Below are 16,770 nucleotides of genomic sequence, written 5' to 3'. Positions count from 1 at the left end.
GCTGGAATACCCATCCACGACCCATTTTCAATGCCCTGGCTGAGGGAAGGAGGTTCTCACCCAAGATTTGACGGTACATGGCCCCGTCCATCGTCCCTTTGATGCGATGAAGTTGTTCTGTCCCCTTAGCAGAAAAACACCCCCAAAGCATAATGTTTCAACCTCCATGTTTGACGGTGGGGATGGTGTTCTTTGGGTCATAGGCAGCATTCCTCCTCCTCCAAACACAGCGAGTTGAGTTGATACCAAAGAGCTCCATTTTGGTCTCATCTGACCACAACACTTTCACCCAGTTCTCCTCTGAATCATTCAGATGTTCATTGGCAAACTTCAGACGGGCATGTATATGTGCTTTCTTGAGCAGGGGGAACTTGCGGGCGCTGCAGGATTTCAGTCCTTCACAGCGTAGTGTGTTACCAATTGTTTTCTTGGTGACTATGGTCCCAGCTGCCTTGAGATCATTGACAAGATCCTCCCGTGTAATTCTGGGCTGATTCCTCACCGTTCTCATGATCATTGCAACTCCACGAGGTGAGATCTTGCATGGAGCCCCAGGCCGAGGGAGATTGACAGTTATTTTGTGTTTATTCCATTTGCGAATAATCGCACCAACTGTTGTCACCTTCTCACCAAGCTGCTTGGCGATGGTCTTGTAGCCCGTTCCAGCCTTGTGTAGGTCTACAATCTTGTCCCTGACATCCTTGGAGAGCTCTTTGGTCTTGGCCATGGTGGAGAGTTTGGAATCTGATTGATTGATTGCTTCTGTGGACAGGTCTCTTTTATACAGGTAACAAGCTGAGATTAGGAGCACTCCCTTTAAGAGTGTGCTCCTAATCTCAGCTCGTTACCTGTATAAAAGACACCTGGGAGCCAGAAATCTTTCTGATTGAGAGGGGGTCAAATACTTATTTCCCTCATTAATGCAAATCAATTTATAACATTTTTGACATGCGTTTTTCTGGATTATGTTGTTGTTATTCTGTCACTCACTGTTCAAATAAACCTACCATTAAAATTATAGACTGATCATGTCTTTGTCAGTGGGCAAACGTACAAAATCAGCAGGGGATCAAATACTTTTTTCCCTCACTGTATAGATAGATGTACACTAACGTTCAAAAGTTTGGGGTCACTTAGAAATGTCCTTGTTTTCAAAAGAAAAGCATTTTTTTTGTCCATTAAAATAACATCAAATTGATCAGAAATACAGTGTAGACATTGTTAATGTTGTAAATGGCTATTGTAGCTGGAAACTGCTGATTTTTAATGGAATATCTACATAGGCGTACAGATGCCCATTATCAGCAACCATCAGTCCTGTGTTCCAATGGCACGTTGTGTTTGCTAATCCAAGTTTATCATTTTAAAAGGCTAATTGATCATAAGAAAACTCTTTTGCAATTATGTTAGCATAGCTGAAAACTGTTGTGCTGATTAAAGCAGCAATAAAACGGGCCTTCTTGAGACTAGTTGAGTATCTGGAGCATCAGCAATTGTGGGTTCGATTACAGGCTCAAAATCGCCAGAAACAGAACACTTTCTTCTGAAACTCATCAGTCTATTCTTGTTCTGAGAAATTAAGGCTATTCCATGCGAGAAATTGCCAACAGACGCCTCACAGGTCCTCAACTGGCAGCTTCATTAAATAGTACCCGCAAAACACCAGTCTCAACGTCAACAGTGAAGAGGCGACTCCGGGATGCTGACCTTCTAGGCAGAGTTGCAAAGAAAAAGCCATATCTCAGACTGCCCATCTTAATCTTTTATTTTTATTGGCCAGTCTGAGATATGGCTTTTTCTTTGCAATTCTGCCTAGGTCAGCATCTCGGAGTCACCACTGTTGATGTTGAGACTGGTGTTTTGCGGGTACTATTTAATGAAGCTGCCAGTTGAGGACCTGTGAGGCGTCTGTTTCTCAAACTAGACACTAATGTATTTGTCCTCTTTCTCTGTTGCGCACCAGGACCTCCCACTCCTCTTTCTATTCTGGTTAGAGCCAGTTTGCGCTGTTCTGTGAAGGGAGTAGTACACAGCGTTGTACGAGATCTTCAGTTTCTTGGCAATTTCTCGCATGGAATAGCCTTCATTTCTCAGAACAAGAATAGACTGATCAGTTTCAGAAGAAAGTTATTTGTTTCTGGCCATTTTGAGCCTGTAATCGAACCCACAATTGCTGATGCTCCGGATACTCAACTAGTCTCAAGAAGGCCAGTTTTATTGCTGCTTTAATCAGCACAACAGTTTTCAGCTGTGCTAACATAATTGCAAAATAGTTTTCTAATGATCAATTAGCCTTTTAAAATGATAAACTTGGATTAGCAAACACAACGTTCCATTGGAACACAGGACTGATGGTTGCTGATAATGGGCCTCTGTACGCCTATGTAGATATTCCATAAAAAATCAGCCGTTTCCAGCTACAATAGCCATTTACAACATTAACAATGTCTACACTGTATTTCTGATCAATTTTATGTTATTTTAATGGACAAAAAATTGCTTTTCTTTTGAAAACAAGGACATTTCTAAGTGACCCCAAACATTTGAATGGTGTATATATATATATATATATATATACTTGTATTTTTCTTTGATGTAAATGATCAAAAGCGCCTTTCTATCCTGTCATGGAACCAAATCATTGCCTTCGGCAAAGTATGGTATTAGTCTACTACTGTACGCAAAACTGAATAGGAATGTTTTAAGATAGCACTTTGTAAATACAGTATGGAATATTTTTCCCCAGAACAATGTTATACAGTAACTCTGTTAACAAAAAATCTATTAGTCATTTTTTATGTATTACTTTTACATGATTTAAAAAGGTCACGTGAAACTAGAGTAATGGATCTAGGACTTGAAATGTAAGGTTGTAAAGGGACACTAGTCTTAAGATATTTTGTGGAGTAGTCTAAAATGTTACTCAATTTCTACACCTGGTGCTGTTCAAAGCGCAATACTGTCACTGTTTGATATATTTAAAATACTGAGATTCTGAAATATGAAAAACTATCTATGTCAGGGGTCGGCAACAGGCGTCCCGTGGCCCGAAACCGGCCCGCAAGTTATTCTTTTTTTTTGGGGGGGGGCTACCCAAAGGTTTTAGTATAAACAAATATATATATTTTGGGGGATTTTAGTTTTTGGTCAAAGGCTGTAAAATCACCAGGAATTCAGCAAAAATATTGTTTAATTTAGGAAATCTGTTTCCAAGTATTCTCTTTGAATAAAAAAAAAAGAGATGTGATCATGTCGCAATGTAATCAAGGTATGAAATGATTGTTATTTTCAAATACAATCTGGTTTTGGGCTTAGTTGTGGTAATTTTGCACTGTACAAATTATTATAAATATGTTCCGGCCCCCCGACCATCCGCGGCTGAATCTCGTTGCCTACCCCTGATCTATGGGTTCACAGTTACCAATTCTGGTAGCACCTCTCAACCTGTGGTACCTCATGAGAAATTAAAATGTCTGCCATGTATGGAATAGCAGCCAGAGGCTGCTGTATAGTACTGATAAAACCCATAATCGCTCATTTAAGTTGAACATAGTTACATTTGTGCTGTTTGCCTTTGAAATGACTTAATCTGAAGACTGGACAATCTAAATAATGCACACTGCACTGAATGTTTTGCTATTCTTTGCTGTTTACTTGTAGCATACCTACATAACTGTAAAACAGGCCCTGCATGGGATTTTCTCCTTAGTTGAATGATAGTTTGACAATCATTTAAGCCAGATCTGTTGCCACTCCAATATCTGCAAAGCTTTTCTCACTCTAGCTTTGACCTGTTACTGAACTCTCCCTGTGTCTTGCTGTAACTCATTTGGTAATATACCATGCCCTTAAGTGCAATAGTTCTCAACTGTTCATGCAATAGTTCTCAGTCTTACCTTCTATGTTAAATATGATAACTTTAATTATGATTCAAAATACCAGGGTAAAATGTTTTGGTGGTCTGGTTGTAACATATTGAATTCTTCAGATACCCATCTACTGAAACGGCATTTAACACATTTTTGTAATATTTCATATTTTGCTTGCTGACAATGTAAGAGACCCAGTTTCTCCAGGGTCTTGAGATTTGATATCTCTAACCTACTGCACCAAGTTTAATATTAAACCCCACTGCAGACATTTTGCTGCCTGTAGCTACAGTCTATTTGAAAGTGAAACCCCCACTGTTACATATTAACTACAGCCATATGTATGGCTGTTCGGTCAAAGCAGGAATGATTCTGTAATGGAAGCTGTAAGGGTTCAGCAACAGTCTGACAACCTGTCACTTGTTATTGTTGCCCCTGGCTACGCTGTCATTAAGTGAGCTGCTGCTGTAAACACTGTTGAAATGTTGGGGTTTTGAACCAATAGCAGCGCTAGTTCACTGAATTACTTTGCCTTGACCTGAGGGGTATACTACAAAGCAGAATCAGTGAGTTAGCCAGCTAACTTTGATAAGCAACCATAAATAACTAGAGATTTTATTGTTCATTAAAAAAGATAAACTTTGGTATCTTTTAGTTTGTTCAATCAATTAGATATACCCACTTCAAACGTAACTTTTTATTTTGTAGAAAGATATCAGAATATGTATGCAAGTTAGCTGGCTAACTCCTTGATCCTGCTTTGTAGTATACCCTTCGGAAGGCTGGTGTTGTCTCCCAGAGTTAATGTTTTGGCCTAAGCTCTAGTTTATCATGATCTTGAATCTCACTGATGACCCGGGTTCCAAACCTATTCGGTTACATTCCGCTGTTGCCATGTTACGAATACATTTAACCACATCTCTCACAGCTTTCACAAAATGGTCATTAAAAATATTGCCAACGTTTAGGTGATGAAAGGTTTGAGTTATTTTATGGCCCATCATTTTTGAATATATATTTTATTATTGAAATCAGCTTTCACAGAGAAATCAGCTGCCTGCAACAATATGATCCTTTTCGGCTTTTAAGTAGATGGTTGTGCCACTGTGTTGTCAATCGATGGAAAATACAATTTCAACACTGTGGAAAGTAGTATTGCATGATAACGCTAATGCATGCATGTCCTTATCTATGCAATAGATTGTTGCTATGTGAACCAGAGAGTAAATGTACAATATATCCTATCTTCCAAATGCCAGCAATGGAGAGCATGGTTAGTGACTTCCATTGCTTTAATTGTACACTTATGTTTTAGGGTTTTCATTACACATTTTCTTTTTTTTTACATGCGAGAATGTTAACACATTGCGAAGCGGACGAAACCCAAAATCTTTAAGATGCCAAACATTATGTATTTGTCTTTGTTTTGTTGTTCTTTAACTTAAGTTTACACAATTGATTTAGTCTTATGATTGTTTTAAGGGATTGTCTCTGCCTTTTTACGTTCATGTTCATTGTGTCAATATATGTTAGTTGTTTTCCACTATTTTGGAGTACATGTGTTCACAGGGTGCTCTCTTTTTAAAGAGCAATTTATCAGTCTTCCCCTTGCCCTCTTGTTCACCAGCAAGGACTTCATTATTAACACTACAAAAACTACACACTGACTCCACCTGTAGCTCAGTCATCTCATGTGTTGCCTGTGCACTCTGCTCTCATTTCACTTTTCGATGAACTGGTTGACTATTAGATTTAGGTATGAAAGGCTTATCAGTTAATGGATGAATGTCATTATTAGGCAATGGGAGTGTTTTCCATTTTTTAAAGAACATATTTGGTCTCGTTGTAATTGCCATAAAGATACATATTGTGGCATAGACTACTAGAGTATATATGTGTCTAGGGTAGAGCTCTCCAACCCTCATGTTGGTTTCTGCTTCAACCCCAGTTGTAACTAACCTGATTCAGCTTATCAACCAGCTAGTTATTAAAATCAAGTGTGCTAGATTAGGGTTGGAGGGAAAACCTACAGGATGGTAGCTCTCCAGGAACAGGGTTGGAGAGCCCTGGTCCAGGACATCTGACATATTTAGTGGTAGCTAATTAGACAGTATAAAGACCAACCTAAGGCTATGTCATTCATTTCCTTTACTCTTCTCTTCTTGATTGACACACTGGACTTTAGATACGGACTACCTAATAGTACCAGGCAGCAGCCCACGTACTCTACAATACTATCTGTACTGTAGTCTTCTGGAAGTAGTTCAAAAGGAGTCCAGGAAAATATTTGACAATGAAATAAGTTTGGGAAGGTGCGTTATGTTAATTTATTTGTTATGTTTTGTTTATGACGTATATGCACTTTTAATATGAATTTTTTCATATTTTGTATTTTTTAAAGAATGCATTTCTTTGAAAGATACTTTTGTATGCATTATGTTGGTTTACCAATGCAAGAACAAAATGTAAAATGTAATAAAAAAAATGTAAAGCAAAATGTTACATTGTACATGGTCCATTTTCATACACGTTTTACGTATCTCCAGTATGATGAAATACTGTTGACCACTGTGACCCACTAGAGGGAGCTTGTCTCCTGTGAATGTTTTTGCTTTGCACAGTAAAGCCAGTTGATTTGACATCAATTGTCCAGCTGAATATCCTAAATGGGTAGAATTTGTTGGTATAATTCTACTGACTGTCAAATGTAATTTTTACATAGTGATGTTTTTTTCTCATTGTGAGGGTATAACGGGTTCATTCCTCCACCCCTGACCCCACCTTACATTGCGTTAGAGCAAATCAAATGCATGTACTGCAATTCATTTTAAAGTGCTGATTCCATTAAGTCAGAAAACCCTGAGCCTTTACATTTCCACCCAGATCGGCAGGATTGTCCACACCCCTCCTGCAGCAATCCAAAGCCTATGCATTTTGTTACTCAGAACCCAACAGTCAACATTGCCAGCATGAACTGCATTTGATGGTGTTTTTTGCTTCATACATTTTTTTTATCCATATCTCCCATCGTCCCCCTTCCATTATAGATCATGTTGGTGTTGGATGGTGGTGTATGGATGTGGTGAGTGTGTGTGTGAGATCACAAATCAATGCCTCATCCTCTTCCAGATAAAGATGGGGCTATGTACCGGGTCTTGAGCAGCTATTTCTGAAGCTTATTATCGCAAGCAGCGAACAGGGAAGTGTCAGGGCTTGAGGGGTGTGTAAATGTGTTTTGCATGTCTTATCAATTTGCACATTGCAGAAAATGGTGCACCGCTTTCATCTCATCGCACATTAACACTTGTGTGTTTTAGCCGAACGATAACATGTTTTATTGAATCTTGGGCGGATGTTTTCTCACAGATATTCTCTGCTCAGAGAATGTTTATGCCAAACAGTTAAACACTTTTTTTACAGAATATATTTCAGGAGTTCATAATTTGATGACTTCTTCATAATCTCTTCTGTTCATTGTTTTGCAATAGGTCAGCGACTCCAAACTGGACTGACATTTCAATCTTACAGGGTATGTGTGTGCATGTTAATCTACAGTCGGGTCTGAAATTATACAAATACTGAGCTATGTTGTAGGCTCAACAACATTTGAAAATTAGACTATTTTTATACTAATACAATTGAGATTATGATTAACAAGTAATATACTTATTTTCCACCATAATTTGCTAATAAATTCATTAAAAATCTTACAATGTGATTTTCTGGATTTTCTTTTCTCATTTTGTCTGTCATATTTGACGTGTACCTATGATGAAAATTACAGGCCTCTCTCATCTTTTTAAGTGGGAGAACTTGCACAATTGGTGGCTGACTAAATACTTTTTTTCCCCACTGTAGCTTTCAATACCTCACCTTCCAAGGATAATGGCACTGAGCCTTTTTCGAAAATGTTTTGAGATTGGAAACATTGGGAGGGATCGTAGACCGTTTCTCCATACAGAATCTTTCCAGATCCTTGATATCCATCGTCCGTGCTTATGGTATGCCCTCTTCAATTCAAACCACAGGTTTTCAATGGGGTTTATGTCCAGAGACTGAGATGGCCATTGCAAAATGTTGATTTTGTGGTCAATAATTAACCATTTATTTGTGGATTTTTATATGTGCTTGGGGTTATTGTCTTGCTGGAAGATCTACATTTTACTTGCGGCCAAGTTTCAGCCTCCTGGTAGAGGCAACTAGGTTTTTGGCTAAAATGTCCTGGTACTGGGTAAAGTTCATGATGCCGTTGACCTTAACAAGGGCCCCAGGTCAGTGGAAGCAAAATAGCCTCATAACATCAAAGATCCACCACCATATTTTATTGTAGGTATGGGGTACCTTTCTGCATATGCATCTTTCTTTAGATGCAAAACCCATATGGTTTGCGTGGCTAAATACCTATTTTCACGTCATCCAACAAATCTAAATGCCTGAGGGGTATACTACGAATGAAACTAGATCTACTCAGGCTTTTATAAAGCTAGCCAGCTTCAGTTAGCTTCACATTCCAGCTCAGGCTTCATCTGTACTACAACGGTGGATATTGCTCATCAACATGAAAGATAAGTTACAGTATCTTGCAAATTCAGCAGGCTATGATGTGAAATAGGCTAGAAGTGTATTTTATTACGTATTGTTAATGCTGTCTTTGGTGTGCTTATCAATGCACACAATAAGCTTTTTTCCCGCTCCTATTTGGGTAGTCCAGTAACATTTAAACGAAGAATCTACTAACCCTAGCTCTAACTCTTACCCTAACCTTAACGCTTACCAAAACCCGTATTATAACCCTAATTATAACCTTAGCATGCAGTTGCTTAACAACAGATACTTTGTTGATAATATGATCATCTGTAGAGCACATACAGATGGACTATCCAAATCAAGTGTGACCAATAGTTTTTGTCAAAGAAAAGTTTTACTGTGCATGATCTTTCAAATGTATCCTGTCATTACTAAATGTGGAATGTGATAGGTATTTTAATTTGACAAGGAGGTGGTGAGTGAGGGAATCTGATTTCATTGGTGTACAACTCACGGCTCAGTCATCTCATTCAGGGTAAATGGAGTTAGCTGTTAGCTAGCCTGCCCCGTAGCAGGTTACTTCTGAAGTATTCGTTGCCATAGAAATGGTTGGCTAAAAGGTGAGCCACTTTCGTATGACCGGTTATCCTAAGTTGAACTCAGAGTTGACCAAAGTTACCTTGCTAACTCCTCAAACCTGATTCGTAGTATACCCCTCTGGAGTTTGTTAAAAGGCATTGATTGGCACTTGGATTGGAACCGGTGCTATGGTCAGATGACATGAAAATAGAGCTCATTGGCCACGCACACCAATTGTGGGTTTTTACGTCGAAAGAAATATGCATATTCAGAAAAGAACCCCATACCTACTGTAGAATATGGTGGTGGATATTTGGTGTTATGTAGGCCGGCCCCCTTATTTTTCTCTCACCAGCTCTGCTCACTGAGACTTCTCCCTACAGGGCAGTCAGATGCCAGCCCTCGCTACCTTTCAGCCAGTATAAACCTGTAGTTAATGATGACAGCCCACCGTGGCCAGAGCTTCTGTTGAAGTAATCTGCAGACTATTAGGGCTGAGCCTAGCAGGTCAGATGATCAGTCAACGTCCTCCCTCCATCCCGCTGTGTTCCTCTCCTCTGTCTGGCAGCTCTACATGCCCCTGGAACATAAAACCACGGCCCTTTCATGTACTGGGAGTACCTATAGAGATATTACACAATTTCCCCCCACAACACATCCACCTCCATTGTCAGGCAGTCCAGGTTGTGAGGATACATTTAAACTGATGTCAGTGTCTGAGATACCAGGGGAGAAAAATAGAAGTGTGAATGGAAATGTTGTGTGAACAATATGTACTGTGAACAAGGCCCACTCCCACCAGTGCAAGACCCCATCTAAATAAAAGCCCAGTAATCTAATCTAATCACTGTGCTGACAATTTTTTTTTAATGTCATGCTGGATTTTTTGTCCAAGGGCAGACGAACGTTGAAACTCTGAAAAATGAGTTGAATATTGATCAATGGAGGCCCTCCCCAGTGTGCTTGTTGCCCTCTAGCTGATATTGCTGGAAGAGAAATGGCACACTAGTTTCATTAGCATTTTGCAATAAACAATGTGTGGGTTGCCAAAACCATGCCAGAGTAAAGCCAGATGAGTATAAGAAGAGCCCTTCCTGGTTGTCTTTGCATAGGTATATCTCCCTGCATTTCTGTACGCCAGGTCATACCATGCCATAAAAAGGGATTTGTGGCTTGGCAGAGCTCCAGAAGGCAAGCAATTTAAAATGTCCCCACACTTAGCAGAGGATGCCATTTACTCACATTCTCCGTGCTTTGAAGCAGAGTGGAACTGACGTTCTCCTCTTCGCACTCAATAATATCAGTCTCCCACAGTAAAGGGCGAGTTACTTTAGTAATTCACATGTGGTTTTATCTCCTTTGACCCCTCTTTTGACTCTGCCCTAGAGAGTGCGGGAAACTTTGTAAGAAAATCGATAGTAATTGATTCTTGAGGGCTGGAGTAGCAGGTTGAAATTCATGGTAAGAGCTCTGGGAAGACATAGACAGAGAGACAGTAGTGAAGGGGTGCAGAAACCTGGGCTTAATATGCATGTGGTAGCTCAGCTAAAGGTCAGCAACATGAACCTGTCTGTAGCTACAGATTATTAAAGAGGGTCACCGCACCGGGCGCACAGTTACTAAGGGCCCAGAGATAAGCCAAGTTAGAAATAAAAAGTAAACATTTTCTTCTACACTGCTGGCTCGTCTTCTGTGATGTAGGGTGGTCATAGCTGGTCTGAAGTACAGTAAAACTTTGTAAAGCAGATTATCTATATAGATGATCTACTGTAGGGAATATAGTTTTGAACAAAAATGTATGATTTTAGGAAGCATGTGCCACCCTGGGTACAATCTATTTTTTTCTGCAGTCTTGAACGCTCTGGTCATTTCTCTCTAAAGGATACTGTTTGGTTTCCTTCCTCATCTCCACTATATACAACAGTGCTTCTCATTGCTAATTAGTCCACATCAATCTGTCACATCAATGTCAGGATATTCTCTCTGTCTCCTCTCGTACTTTCTCACACTACTTGTTTGTTAGCCTCTCTTCCCCAACACTAGTCAATCAGCCCTTCACAGGCTGACATTCAGAGCAAGATAGCTACAGACACTGGCCATTGAAAATGTCACCATGGAGAGAGAGGGACTGTTTGATTTCATTTGGAAGATTTCTCTGCTGTGAATAGGTCCAGCGGGTCACGGCTGACAGCTCCCAGATTGATGGCTGACATCCTCCTCCCTGCTTGCTGTGTGTGTGTGTGTGTGTGTGTGTGTGTGTGTGTGTGTAGTGGGCTAATTATTCCCAGTAGTGGTGTGGAACCCCTGGCTGTAGGCCATGTGATATCCCTAATCATGACCACTGAATGTCACTCAGCATGGTGAGGCCCACATCTAAACCTCCAACCTGGACTCAGGGGTAGATGTAACATAGTAAACGAAAATCCGTGAAGCACAAATTAGTATAATATGTAACTTATGGTATGAATTAATTTGTGGATGTCCATCATCCATTTCGTATGATATGTTACGAATTACAATTCACAGGATATATTACGAATTACAATTCTTATGACATGTTACAAATTGCAATTCTTATGATATGTTACGAATTGCAATTCTTATGATATGTTACGAATTCCAATTTGTTGTGGCTAATGCTAAATTTAGCTAGGTGGCTAACATTAGCTAGGTTAGGGATTACATTTAGGGTTAAGGATAAGGTTAGGGTTATGAGTTAGGTTAAAGGGTTAAGGTTATGGTTATGGTTAGGTTAAAGTGTTTGGGTTAGGGGAAGGGGAAGGGTTAGCTAACATGCTAAGTAGTTGCAAATTAGCTAAAAAGTAGCAAGTAATTGCAAAGTGCAAATTAGCTAAATTTGTCCATGATGCGATTTCAACATGCAACCTTTCGGTTGCTAGACATTCACGTTATATGCCCACCCAACCACCCTCCTTTTGTTTTTGCCTTAAGTAACCTTCTGTCTTATTTAACCATACCAAACGTAATATATCATACTAATTTGAGAGTCCCGGATTCTCATTTACTATGTTACGTCTAGTCTGAGACCAGTCTGCAACCTCATGGGCACCCTCTCAGAAGCTGTATACCACCTGAAAAAGAGCTACCACACTAGCAAAAACAACATGTAATACCTGTGACAGAAAGATTTCATATTTTGATAATGCCCTGGTATAATTTCCTTCACAAGTCTATCTGGTGTTATCTGAAGAAACAAATACACAAAGATTAACCCAGCGTAGAGACAAAGACAGACTGTTTGTTACTGATTGTTATCTTTACCATCCAAACCATGGACTGATTTTAATATAGATGTGCTGACACATGAACAGGCCAAATAGCAATGCCATGGTGTTCTAATTTCAAGAGATTTGTTTTCTTGAAGATAACAAGCTCGCCAAAGAAAATAATCTGTTCACACACAATCGGTTCCCCACAATTATAGCATGATCTTTGGAGTAATGTGCAATAATCCCAAATGTCACTTCAATTCACATTTCTCACAGAATATGGTTACATTTAAGCCTGTACATATCTTATATATTCAAATGTAATGAACCGTGTGTATGCATTCATTATGTGTAAAAAATCTAATCAAATGTTATTTGTCACATACAGGTGAATACAACTGGTGTAGACTACCCTACCTGGAAATGCTTACTTATGACTCCTATCACAACAATGTCAAGTTAAAAAGTACAAAAATTAACAAATAAAAATAGAAAACAGTAACTCAATAAATAACAAGGAGTACCGGTACTGAGTCAATGTGCAGGGGTACGAGGTAGTTTAGGTAATATGTACATGTAGATAGGGGTAAAAGTGACTTGGCAATCAGGATAGATATTCCTGTATTAAATGTAACCCTTTAACCTAACTCCTAACATTAACTCTAACCCCTAACCCCTAGCCTAGCTAATGTTAGCCAGCTAGCTAATTTTAGCATTAGTGACCTAGCCACCTGGGAAATTGGAATACGTAACATATCATACGTTTGCAAATTCGTAATATATTTTGCAAATTTGTAACATATCATACGAAATGGAGTGTCTCGGATTTATATACAGAATAACACAAAATGTTCTGAGACTAGGTTAGTAATAAATTGACAAAATACAAAGGATCACCTCACCTACTCTCCTGCACACAGGTCTGCTGTATGGTGATCAATCAGGGAGATCTGTCTGGATACCTACCAGGCCTCCCCAGTCTAGTGGAGCAACCAAATGGTGTGGTAGATAACACTTCAGAGGTTCTTTCTGGTCTCCACTACCACCAACAACAACAACACCAACTAAGACAGTCATACACAGTGAGTATATTGTATTGGTTCTGCTGCTGGTTACACACAACGTGTGATTAATGTTCTTGTTTCACTTCCTGCTGTGTTGGTAGTCAGCATGCTGCTTGTGCTGCTGAGCGATCAGCCAGGTATGATAACCCTCAATAACACAGCTCAGCGGATGCAGATCTCCACAGATGAGATACTCAATAGCTTTTCAATTGCTCAGACATCAGGTTTCAACGGCTTTGACAGCTGTGTGAGATGCTCTCACTCACGGCGGTAAGAATGACCTGGACCTGCCAATCAGACGAGGCGAGGTCAGCGCCTCTGTGTGAGATTTGTTTATGACAACAGAGTTCATGTTCTGACAAGAACATAACAGCACACCAAATGATGCTGTTGGCTTGGCAACTTTCCCACTCTGTCACATCGTTTGAGGCATTTTTTGCCCATTATCTTACCGGGAACCTGTATGAGGATGTTTTTTCTTTGTAAAGATGCAGGCAAGTCTGTCTTTGAGATTCACAACAAATGCACTGTCTTGATGCATTAATATTGCATTGTAAATATATCAACATTTAGCACCTACCAAAATAGTAGTGTTTCACTGAAAGGTTAGTATGCAAGGCAAGGATAGAGCAAGAGAACAATCCTTATCTACAGTATGAAAGGATAGCACTATATGTACCCTGACAACCATTGCCACTGCACTGCAAATATAGATTGAGGCTAATAAAAAATGAACAGAAGGAAGCAGCCATTGTTTTGATCAACCAATGCCTAATAAATGATTTCTAAGTTCTCTGGTCGTGGTCTCAATGCTCATACCTCTACCCTCCTTCTCCATTATTGTTCCAGAGGAATGGAAAACCATATTTTAGAATAACTGCTGTGCCGTATTGCCCCCATGAATCCTTTTTATCATGATACATTGCTGTAGGAGTGCAGCAGCTAATACAAATATGAAGCCAGATGCCCTCCTCATAAACTGTTCCACCATTATTTATTTATAAATGTATATTCTCCGACTGTGCTAATATTTCTCAGGGCTTAGGAGAATGAGCTAATGTATTTGTAATTCTTTGTCTCGGTTGCTTTATTATTACGTGTCAAATGAATAAAGGTGTTACTAAATCATTTTTATTTCTGTCTTTCCCATTCCCCCATGACTACTGTAATTGGAGAATTCCCCACTAAATGTGAGCAGCAGAATTCCACACTGGCTAGAGTAGAGGTGTCAAACTCATTATGCCCCGGAGGGCGTATTCGGTCTTCAACGAGGTTTGAATTTTCAAACTGAAAATCGGTTATATTTCCTCTCTGTCAAAATCTGCCAAAACATTCCTCTATCCATTGTTTTTGGAATTTCCGATGCTCCCTGACTGTCTAGCTTTCATTTCGGTGATTAGGCAATAGCAAACTGGAGACAGTCAAGAAACTGTATGAATGTAGGTCCATTATCATTACTACACAGTTTAGATTTGGTTGGTCCCCCCCACAAAAAAAATAAATCCATATATCTATATATTTTTTTAACTCAAACCACCCACGGACCGGATTGGACCTCGGATGTTTGACACCCCTGGGCTAGATTGTTAAATCTTTGGAGGCACAGCGACCCCGAATAAAGTGATTCCATTTCCCATTACCTGGAGCTGTTACGTTATTGAATTCTGCACACTTCATGTGTTTCTAAATGTGGTTCAAAGTTGGATTCTCAAGGTGTTCTTATTAAGATTTAGTACTATGAATACCTCAAAGGAGATAGAGAACACACCATCATAAGATCACTGTTTGCTAAAATCGTGACAATGAGAATAGGAGCTGGTAAGACAGCAGAAACAGATCTGGGACTCAATGTTGTTAATTATCCAATACAAAATAAATGCAACTATCAAAGTGGCCAGGGGCCTATGCAAGATGGCCGCCGAATCAGCTGGCTGGTCAGGTGGGAATAAGGTAACCAAGATGGGCAACACACACCATGCACACACCAAACAATTCACCTGAAGACATTTCTTGGTCTTTGACTAAAAGTGAGTTCTTATTTGCTTATTTTTATATATTTTGTTCACTGTGTATTTGATTTCTTTCATAGTCTACTTATTTATCAGATGATCTGTTTCAACCTTACTTTTGATGTTTTGCTGCTCTATTGTTAGCCTATGCTATTAGCATTTAGCATATAGCTCAGTTGGTAGAGCATGGCGCTTGCAACGCCAGGGTTGTGGGTTCGATTCCCACGGGGGGCCAGTATGAAAAATGTATGCACTCACTAACTGTAAATTGCTCTGGATAAGAGCGTCTGCTAAATGACTAAAATGTAAATGTAATATTCAATCTGCTACCAACATGTTTTGTTGTTAACCTATGTCAAGCCACTGGGCAACTGAAGCCAACTGCTTTTATGCTTGTTAATTATGTGGATTATATACACTACATTATCAAAATTATGTGGATTTCCCTTCAAGGGGCCTGGCACGAACCATGAAAAACAGCCCCAGACCATTATTCCTCCTCCACCAAACTTTACAATTGGTACTATGCATTGGGGCAGGTAGCGTTCTCCTGGTATCCGCCAAACCCAGATTCGTCAGTCAGACTGCCAGATGGTGAAGCATGATTCATCACTCCAGAGAACGCATTTCCGCTGCTCCAGAGTCCAATGGCAGCGAGCTTTACACCACTCCAGCCGATGCTTGGCAAGGTGCGGCTGCTTGGCCATGGAAACCCATTTCATGAAGCTCCCGACGAACAGTTCTTGTGCTGACGTTGCTTCCAGAGGCAGTTTGGAACTCGGTAGTGAGTGTTGCAACTGAGGACAGACTATTTTTACGCGCTACGCAGTTCAGCACTCGGCGGTCCCGTTCTGTGAGCTTGTGTGGCTTACCACTTCGCGGCTGAGCCATTGTTGCTCCTAGACGTTTCCACTTCACAATAACAGCACTTACAGTTGACAGCTCTAGCAGGGCAGAAATTTGACGAACTGACTTGTGGGAAAGGTGGCATCCTATGACGATGCCACGTTGAAAGTCACTGAGCTCTTTAGTAAGGCCATTCTACTGCCAATGTTTGTCTATGGCTGTGTGCTCGATTTTATACACCTGTCAGCAACGGGTGTGGCTGAAATAGCCAAATCCACTAATTTGAACAGGTGTCCACATACTTTTGTATATATAGTGTAACTGCCACCTGTTTCTTTCTGCCCACAGAACTGTACTAGGTAATTGAATCCTGTTGTTACCTGAATCTAGTCTGGGCCAGATGATGTTGATGTTGTCATGGGAAGATAGAGCTCTCTGTCAGAGGTGGAGGACATTGATGGTAAGAAGATGTTCAGTTTGTCATCCAGCCTCCTTAAACGGAGACACTCAAAATGCAAATGCACAATGTGCTCCTTGTTAATGACACAGTCGTAAACACTAACCCCTCACACATTTGCATCTTAAACATAACCTGCAGCAGCCTTGGCCAGTAAATTGGTACTTCAATACATTTGTCAGTATTACT

Source organism: Coregonus clupeaformis, chromosome 7 (assembly GCF_020615455.1).
Source record: "Coregonus clupeaformis isolate EN_2021a chromosome 7, ASM2061545v1, whole genome shotgun sequence".
Taxonomy (NCBI): Eukaryota; Metazoa; Chordata; class Actinopteri; order Salmoniformes; family Salmonidae; genus Coregonus; species Coregonus clupeaformis.
The sequence above is the reverse complement of the archived record's forward strand: the minus strand, read 5'-3'. Positions refer to the sequence as shown.